The 10,193-nt window shown below is 47.2% G+C and overlaps 1 protein-coding gene and 1 pseudogene across 1 annotated transcript in view; both read left to right on the top strand.

Annotated features, from left to right (window-relative positions):
- The window catches only part of LOC121291796, a 36,277-nt pseudogene that overhangs the window by 19,777 nt on the left and 6,307 nt on the right, over positions 1–10,193 (top strand).
- Positions 51–10,193, top strand: part of LOC121291774 (zinc finger protein 271-like) — a 53,277-nt gene continuing 43,134 nt past the window's right edge. The window contains exons 1-2 of the mRNA XM_041213316.1: positions 51–99; positions 1,668–1,788. The gene's annotated coding sequence lies outside the window, so the exon portion shown is untranslated. The remainder of the gene's footprint in view (positions 100–1,667; positions 1,789–10,193) is intronic.

The following is a 10,193-nucleotide window of genomic DNA, read 5'->3' as shown; positions in this document are numbered from 1 at the left end:
TCTCTTACAGCCAATCCAAATATTTCTGGAGCAACATGAGTTTCCGGAAGTTTGGGAAACTGACCGGTGAAACGGAGGCAACTTTAAGCAGCAGATCAGGTGGGGATTTAAACTTGTCATTGTCCCATCTGAATAAAACCTCACTTATTGCAGCTGCTGACTCAGTTCCCCTGGTAAACATTTGACAGATTTCTGGTGTGAGAATAACATTCTTCATCCTCGGAGGCTTTCAGACTGACAACATCAGTGTGGGATGTGTAACCTCGGATGTGTTTGACAGCAGATCAGAAGAGGGAGACCCACAGCATCCAAGGCAGAGATGACGTGCAGTGGTGGGGTCAGCACATGTTCAGGAGAGATAGACACAGGAGAGAGAGGCAAATGAGTGAGTGAACAGAAGGGAGAAGTGACAGACTCTGTGACTCAGAGATTGACTTTGCAACTGGGCGAGTAACTGTAACTTGGGCCTGAATTTTACAAATGTTATGCACACGCGATTGTTGGGCCCGGAAATGGATTTGTTATCCACTCCTACCAGCGATCGCAACCCGCTTGCAATTTCACACTGGCTGGCTAATGATGGGCCGGCCAGCATGAAACACGCTAGACATTGGCTCCATGCTACTGGCGGGGGTGGCAGGTGCAATGGGGACCCAGAGGGGCCATTTTAAAAAGTACTGACAGCTCACTGAAGGCTGCCAGGAGTTGGGGAAGAGTGTAAAAAGATCTGTCAACGAGAGGATGCAAGATTATATGCTTGGCTGGAGTGATGGTGACAGCACCCACTGGCACGCCGAGTGGGAGGGGAATGCTGGTCTGCACTCTGCCCCTCCTCCCCACCCTCCCCAGTTCTCTGATGAGTGCCTGTGTGCTCTAATGGAGGCAGTGAGTTCTCAGCATGACATACTCATGCCACGGATGGCTGAAGGAGGCCACCCCACCTGACGAAGAAGGTTTAGACAGAGGTGGCTACCCAGGTGAGCAGACATGATATTGTGCGCCGCATATGCATGAAGTGCTGGCAAAGATTCAACACTCCTCTGCACTCTGCAAGAGTGAGTAACAACTTGGCATGGAACTGTGTATAGGCCATTCTTCATGGCACTCAGGGGTGTGAGATGCAGAGTGCCAAATAGCACATATTCCTGTGTGTACCAAGGCTGGGAGATGTGCCCACTTGTATTGTCTATATAGAAACATGAGATGTGCTAATCTGACAGGCACCTCGACCTGCATGTCCTTGGGATTGGGGGTGTGTGTGGTGGTGCAAGGCTGGGATAGTGTGGCAGGTAAAAGGTGAACTAATTAATGTACTTGTGCCCGTGCAGGAGGAGAGAAGCCAGAATGCACTGGAGCGCACATGAACAGGTGGTGGGGTAGCCAACCTGGTGACACTTTAAGTCGGGGATGGACACCCTCGACATGGAGTACAAGCGTAGAGCAAGTTTCACGGGTCGCAGAGAGACAGGGGTCTTGGAGGAAGGTAAGGGTCCAGTGGACAGATGAGAGACTGGGGAAGTGTGTAAGAGCTGTAGGATCGTGACATCCCCAATGAGAAGTTCTAATCAACAGTTAGCATTGCTCATCAATTCTGACAAGAAACCATAGTTCATGCACAGTCAGTTTGTTACAATGCGATGAACTGACATATTCTGCTTCTCCTTCAGAAACACCTTCCTCATGATGCCTGATAGACTGAGGACCCTCCCTTGACCTCTGAGGAGGGGCCGCAGACCGATGAACCCGCATCACATCCTCTCTCTATACTAAGAACCAGGTCAGACATAGGTATGTTGGTGAGCAATAGCGCGTCAAATCAGATGGGAGTGCACAGTGGTGAGGGCACATTACACTCGGCGGGGGCCGAGAATCCACAGGGCTCCAGCAGTCGAAGCATTGCTGGAAACCAGGACCATGCTGATCCGAGGCTGATGATGAGCCTCTGGAGTCGTTCATCAGGATGTCCAGCGGGATGTTCAGGAGAATCTGGCAGACATCCCTGAGGGTCTACATGCCATGGTCTCTGTCTTGGAGGAGTCCACATGGAGCGTGAGCAAGGCGTTGACCCGAAGCTCCGAGCACACAGCCTCCTCCATGTAAAGGCAGCTCCAGGAACAGAATCAGGGGTTTCTGGGGCTGCACTCAGACTTGTAAGGCCACACACTGAGGTTTCCCTGCCAGTATGAGAGACGGATGATGCACCTAGACACTCTGCTAGATGCCCATCCGTCAATGGTGAGCAGTGAGATTCAAATAAACATCACATTGATGGGCAAGCTGCAGCTCGCATCTGCGGATACCTCTCAAGGCGTTCTGGATAATGGCAGCTGCTCCTCCGTCCCTCTGCCAGTGACGTCACATCCAATGAGAATGAGATGTCTGAGGAGTGCCCAGCCATGATGCTAGATGCTTCCGTCCAGATGGTGCTGGCACAGGCTCTGCTGGCCAGAGGACAGCCACCAAGGTCATCAGGGCCGACAGGACATCAGGGTCACCAGGCTGTCTCCAATTCCACTACCAGCAAGGGGGAGGGGCACAAGACACAGCACTTACAAACGGCACTTTAAAGATAAGGAGGGGTTATCACGGGTGATATTACTGCAGCTGAATCGTGTTCTATTTTCAAATTGTGTAAACATGACCACCAGTTACAGATATTATGATGTTTCATGGTCTGAATGTGCTTCATGTTTCTCATAGGTGTTGGGCATGGGAGTGGCTTGTGACAGACAGGAAGGGCTGCAAAATTTATTTCAGAGGTAGTTAGTTGACAAATGGGTCCCAGGATGGCCTCATCAGAAACGTTCAGTAAGGAGGCCTCACCCTTGCCCTCACTTTCAAGCCATGCCTTGGAGGCCTAGCTAAATGAATGGAGGAGAATCATGGCCTCCCTAGTATCCCTGTCTCCCACAAGATTAATCACATCTGCAGCGATGCCCTGGGCCTCCTCCAGCTCTTCATCAGATCCATCAGTTGAGTCGTCCTCTGCAGCCTATGGAGCTGCCTCACTGTCTTTATTCTCAAATGGGTCCTCCCTTGATAGAGCCTGATTGTGTGCTGTGCTCCGCACAATGAAGTGTGCACTCGGCAGAAAGTGTCTATGAAAGCTTGTAAACCAAAGACTCCTCCAGAAAAGACAGATGAGGAAGACCCACAGCACCCACAGTGGTGGAGAGTGGCTGTGAGTTGGAGATTGACTCTGTGACTGAGGGAGTTGACTGTGACTCGGAGATTTACTCTGTGACTGGAGGAGTGACTGTGACTCGGAGATTTATTCTGTGACCAGTGTAGTGACTTGGGGAGTGATCCCTCACTCTGCACCAGACCTATCTGCCAACCTGTCACCAGTGTCACACTCCTTACATGAACCCCTCACTCTGTCCCTCATCCCTTACCTCTCACCTGACCCTATGTCCCCTTGCAGATTTCATGTTCAAGGACTTTGGGGAGGAAAGGGAAGTTGAATTACGATGGTAGTTTGCAAGGCTAGAAGGGTCCAAGGTTTTTGAGGAGTGGGTGATAATAGCAGATTGAAAGGAGAGAGGGACAACATCTAATGAGAGGGAACCTTGAACAATATCAGCTAACATTATGACCAGGAGGGGAAGTTGGGTGATCAGCAGTTTAGTGAGAAAAGGGTCAAGGGAACAGGAGGTGGTTCTCATGGTCAAGATGAACTCAGAGAGGGCATATCACAAAATTGTTTTGGTTCAGAAGGAGGCCATTCAGCCCATCATAACTGCACAGCTCTCTGAATGAGCATCATGTGTCATTCAGTGTCATTCTCCTGCCTTTTCCCAATAACTAGTCACAACGTTTCTAATGAAATAATCATCTAACGCCCCAATTGAATGCCATAATTGAACCTGCCTCCACCACATTTCCAGGCATTCCAGACCTGAACCACTCATTGTGTGAAAAAGTTTTTTCTCACATTGCATTTGTTTCTTTTGCAAATCAATTTCAATCTGTGCCCTCTCGTTCTCGATCCTTTTACAAATGGGAACAGTTTCTCCCTATCTACTCTGTCCAGCCCCTCTATGATTTTGAACACCTCTATCAAATCTCCTCTTAACTTTCTCTCCAAGGAGAACAGTCTCCGATCTCCAATCTATCTTCATAACTCAAGTTTCTCATCACTGAAACCATTTTTGTAAACCTCTTCCGCACTCTCTCCAATGTGTTCATATCCTTCCTAAATTATGGCACACAGAACTGTACACAATACCCCAGCTGAGGTCTAACGAATGTCCTATGCAAGTTCAACATAACCTCCTTGCTCTTGTGCTCTATGCCCCCTATTAATAAAGCCTAGGATACCGAATGCTTTATTAACTGCTCTCTCCACATGTCCTGCCACCTATAATGACTTAAGCACAGATACACCCAGGTCTCTCAGTTCCTGCACACTCTTAAAAATTGCACCACTTACTTTATATTATCTCTCCATGTTCTTCCTACCAAAATGAATCACCTCACACTTCTCTGCATTGAACATCATCTGCCACCTGTCTGCCCATTCAACTAACTTGTCTATGTCCTTTTGAAGTTCTACACTGTCCTCCTCACAGTTGACAATGCTTCCAAGTTTTGTATCATCTGCAAACTTTGAAATTGTCCCCTGCACACCAAGCTCTAGATCATTAATATATATCAGATAATATATATATACCAATCCCTGGGGAACTCCACCACAAATCTTCCTCCAACCTGAAAAATATCCATTAACCATGTCTCGCTGTTTCCTATTACTCAGTCGATTTTGTATCCACGTTGCTACTGTCCCTTTTATTCCATGAGCTATAACTTTTCTCACAAGTCTATTCAATAGCAATGTATCAAATACCTTTTGAAAGCCCATATACACCACATCAACAGCATTTCCCACATCAACACTCTCTGTTACCTCTTCAAACAGCTTCAGCACGTGAGTTAAACATGATTTTCTCTTAAGAAATCCATGCAGTCTCTTCCTAATCAAGCCACCTTTTTCCATGTGACTATTAACTCAATCCCAAATATTTGTTTCTAGAAGCTCCCCATCACCAAATTCAAACTGGCTGGTCTGTAATTGCTGTGCTTAACCTTCCAACCTCTTTTGAACAAGGGCGTAATGTTTGCAATTCTCCAGTCCTCTGGAAAGTCCCCTGAGTCTAGGGAAGACTGAAAGATTATGGCCAGTGCCCCTGTAATTTCTACCCTCACTTCCTTCAATAAGCTTGGATACATCTTATCCAGTCCCGGTGCCTTGTCAACTTTAAGTACCGACAGCTTACAATGCCACCTCCTTATCAATTTTGAATCCTTCTAGTGACAGAGTTTCCTCCTCTGTCACCATGGCCTGGGTAGCATCTGCATCTTTGGTGAAGACAGATGCAAAGTATTTATTTAATACCTCAGCCATGCCCTCGCCTCCTTATGTAAATCCCCTTTTTAGTCCCTAATCGGCCCTACTCCTTTTACCATCCTTTTACTATTTGTGTCCTGATAGAAGACTATGGGATTCCCCTTTATGTTGGCTGCCAGTCTTTTCTCATAATCCCTCTTCATTTCTCTCTGGACCTTCTGTTTTCAGCTTGGTTCTCAATTGTATTTTCTAGCTGACGCCTGCCATAAGCACACTTTTTCTTCTTTATCTTAATTTCTATCTCCTTTTTCATCGAGGGCGCTCTGGATTTGTTTGCCCTACCTTTTCCTTTTGAGGGAATATTCCTTGACTGTGCCTGAATCATTTCTTCTTTGAAGGCAGCTCATTGGTCAGCTACAGTTTTTCCTGCCAACCTTTGGTTCCAGTCTATCTGGTTCAGTTCCGTCCTTGCCCCATTAAAGTTGGCTTTCCCCCAGTGAATTATTCTTACTCTGGATTGCACATTGTCCTTTTCTACTGTCATCCTAAAACTTATGATACAATGATCACTGTTTCCTAAATGTTCCCCAACTGACACTGGGCCTGAATTTCACCCTTGACATGCCCCTCTTGTGCCTGCGCCTCTCCTCCCACATGTCGCTTCCCTGGAGGATGCATAGGGACATCTAACCTCCTCTCCCTTCTGCCCTTCTCTTCCTCCTAAGAAGAGGTACCACCAGCAGAGAGCGCAATCCCCATTATCAGGATAACAGAAGGCTGCCTGGTGCCTGGAAGGGTCCACAGGGTCAAAATCCACTGGGAGCCTTGGAGATACTAATGAGTCCTGAAATGAAGCCTAGAAATGCTAAGACTGAAGCTCAGAACTGAGATACAGCCGTCAAGTTCAAATAAACAACCAGCAGCAAACTATCTCCTAAACTCCTCACTAGTTACCAACAGCAATGCTGCAGACCCATTTTATCCCACCCTTGGATGAGGTTTTGTTAAAGGTAGGCTGTTTTGACGTGTGATGAGCACAAGATTGCGTGGGGAACGTAAAATTGAGTACAATTGGCTTTTTAATGATCTGAAATGGCTCTTTAATTGTTGGTGGGCGCTGCTCTGACACCAGCATGTGCCATCCAACCTGAAGATTGCTCGCATGCGGGATGATGTCGGGATGCTCGCCCAATGTCATCTTGCACTATTTTGTGTCCATTCAGGTCGGGCGCGCACCCGCCCGCGAGACGTAAAATTCTGGCCTCAATCTACTTGGCCCACCTCATTCCAAGGACCAGGTCTAGCAGTGCCTCCTTTCTTGTTGGACTGGACGCATACTGCTATAGAAAATTCTGCTGAACGCATTCACGGAATTCTTGCCTCTCTCCGCCCTTTACACCACCACTATCCCAGACTATATTCGGGTAACTAAATTCCCCCATTATAACTACTCTACAATGTTTGCACCTCTGTGTAACTTCCCTGCAGATTTGTTCCTCTACATCCTTCCCAGTAGCTGGCAGTCTATAGACTACACTGAGTAATGCAATTGCACCGTTTTTTTTTCCTTAGCTCTAGCCAAATTGATTCTGTCCTTGAACCCTCTGGGACATCCTCTTTCTCCAGCACTGCAATGCTCTCCTTAACCAATACCTCCATCCCTGCTCCTGTTCTTCCTTTCTTATCTTTTCTGAACATCTTGTACCCAGGAATATTTCACATACAGTCCTGTCCTTCCTTGAGCCAGGTCTCTGTTATCACCACAACATGTCAATCTGCGCCTGTAACTCTCCAACTTATTTACCCTCAGTGCATTTAAATACATTGAGTATAACTTTGATTTAGACTTCATTACTTTCTCACTTGCTCGGACTCTGCCTGTTGACTTACTATTCTCTATTCGAGTGCTATCTGTCTCTCCCAGTATTTTGTGCACCTTGGTATTACTCGCTGATATTCTCTCCTGGTTCCCACATCCCTGCCGAGTTAGTTTAAAGCCTCGTCAACAGCACTAGCAAACTGCAAGGAACTCAGTCATGGCTCTGTTCGGGTACAACCCGTCAGGCTGGCACAGGTGCCATCTCCCCCAGAGGCAGTTCCAATGTCCCAGAAATCTAAAGCCCTCCCCATCCTGCACCGTCTTTCTAGCTACGCACTCATCTGCCTTACCCTCCTAATTCTGTACTCACTTGCACATGGTGCTGGGAGAAGTCTGTATAATATTACTTTTGGAGCCTTGCTTGCTAATTTTCTACCTAGCTCCCCAAATTCTGTCTGCAGGACCACGTTGCCTTTTCTACCTAAGTCATTGGTATCAACATGGACCACGACCTCTGGCTTTTCATCTTCCCCCAGAAGAATGCCCTGCACCTGCTCGGTGACATCCTTGACCCTGGCACCAAGGAGGCAACATACCATCCTGGAGTCATGTCTAAGGCCGCAGAAACAACTGTCTGTTCCCCAACAAATGAATCCCCTAGCACTATTGCTCTTCCTTTCTTCCTCTTCACCTTCTGTACAATCGGGCTCATGGTGTCACAAACTTGGTTCTGAGTGCACCCCTTTGAGGAACCAATGCCCTCACCAGTATCCAAAATGGAAAACCAATTAGCGAGCAGGACCCAATGGGATTACCTGTTTGGTTCTCTTGGACTGCCTGGTGGTCCCTTTCTGCCTTCATGCTCCTAAGCTGTGGTATGACCAACTCGCTGAACATGCAATCCACATAGCTCTCAGCCTTGCAGATACCACAGTGACTCCAGCAGTCACTCAAGCCCCGAAATTCTGCAGCTGACAGCAATTCCTGTACATGTGGTCGTCTGGTGTCCACGACTTCCCACATATTACAGGACACGCATACTGAGTTGCCCTGCCAAATCTTACGTTAACTTCATTTACCTTTGGTTCACTTCTATTACTTTACCTCCCCATATTCCTAGTGTTTCTTACTCAAATCCAAATGGTTCCTTCTTTAAAAATAATTTGCTTTTCTAATTTACACTATTTAAAGACACCCCCTAACAGCCGTTTCCTACAAACCAAAGAAATTACAGTTTTCCTGTGATGTCACTGTCCGATTTTTCTTCACACTCAGCTCCAAAGGTGAGGTTTACACCCATGACCATTTCTGCTCAGCTGCTCCTGTTCCTGACTCAGAATAATTCCTATGTATACCACACCTCTTTCCCCACCCTGCACTAAATTCTCACGTGAGCCTAATTCACTTGGTCTCCATCTCAGCCTGGCAAAGTCGCCTGTCTCCTCGCGTGCCCCTTACTGATCATGCGGTTTGAAAAGCCTGTCTCTTTTATAGACCCTCTGATGAGTCACTAGTTAGCTTAGCTTCCTGCTACAGTAATTAACACCACTTGAACCAACTGCTTTCAGGTGATGGACAGATAACTGCCACCCTAGGCAGTTCTCTGCTTAACAAGCTGGCCTAACTTACATTTGTCAGATCTTGATTCTTAATTTATCTTTCAACCTGAGAAGGACTTACCAGAGCTTACCACGTGAGCCTAATTTGCTACTCACTTGGTCTTTGTCTCACTTTGGTGTAGTCACCTGTCTCCTCGCACTCCCCTTACTGACCATGAGGGGAGATAGGAGAGAATCTAGAGAAAGATCTGAGTTCAGGGCTAGGGAAGGGAGGAACATTAATGGAAGTTTGTCCAGGCAGGCTAATGGAAGGGAGGAAAGTGGCAGAGGCAGTTGATGGGATTGTTTCAATCTTATTTCCCTGAGCAGAGAGGTCAATAACCAGGGAGCAGTGATTTAAAGTAATTGATGGAAGGATTAGAGGGGAGTTGAGATGTAATTTTCTCACCCAGAGGGTGGTGAGGATCTGGAATTCACTGTCTGAAAGGGTGATAGAAACAGAAACCCTCAGCACATTTAAAGACACTGGGTTATGAACTTGAAGGAATAACTTCTCCACATTTAAAATGGCATGGAATAACTTCTCCACCGTGACACTGTCCCATCAAACACACAGAGAAGGTGTAGCACGGGTTAGATACTGGGTCAAGCTCCATCTAAACTGTCCCTGAAGCGTCAGATTAACCTGGGTCACTCACACACCCGGATCAGGATCAAGATTCACCTGCCTCAGCCACTCAGATGCTTCTGAATTACTGACCTATATGTCATCAGATGCTGTGTTTGGGAGCATAACCCAGGCAAATACAAAGCAAGGTGGGGGAGGAGGAGGGAGAGTGTTCCCCAAAAACAACATATTTCGATGCGGGAGGACACACTGCAGCCTTTTGGCTTTATATTAGGGGAGAGAGTCCTCCACAGCGGATCTTGTGGTGGGAGGGCAAACTGCAGCCCCTCTGGCTTTATAATAGGGAGAGTCCCCCAGATATAAGGTGGCAGCAGGGAATTCGCCCTCGATATGGCACAAGCAACCGCAAAAAGCAAAGATGGGAGTGAAAGATTCAAGAAAGGTTAGGGTGAAATATTTATGATTGGAGGAGCTGGAGCAGGGAGGGTGGGAAAGCCAAAATCTGTGATTGGAGGATTGGAGCACAGGAGAGACAGAATCTGTGATTGGATAAGTGGAGCACAGGAGAGACAGAATCTGTGATTGGAGGAGCTGGAGCATGGGACCGACATAATCTGTGATTGGAGAAGCTGGAGCACAGGAGAGACAGAATCTGTGATTGGAGGGGTTGGAGCATGGGAGAGACAGAATCTGTGACTGGAGGAGCTGGAGCATTGGAGAGACAGAATCTGCGATTGGAGGAGTTGGAGCATGGGAGAGACAGAATCTGATTGGATAAGTGGAGCACAGGAGAGACAGAATCTGTGATTGGAGAAGCTGGAGCATGGGAGAGACAGAATC

This window comes from Carcharodon carcharias, chromosome 19 (assembly GCF_017639515.1).
Source record: "Carcharodon carcharias isolate sCarCar2 chromosome 19, sCarCar2.pri, whole genome shotgun sequence".
Classification (NCBI taxonomy): Eukaryota; Metazoa; Chordata; class Chondrichthyes; order Lamniformes; family Lamnidae; genus Carcharodon; species Carcharodon carcharias.
This window is presented reverse-complemented; position numbering and strand designations above follow the sequence as displayed.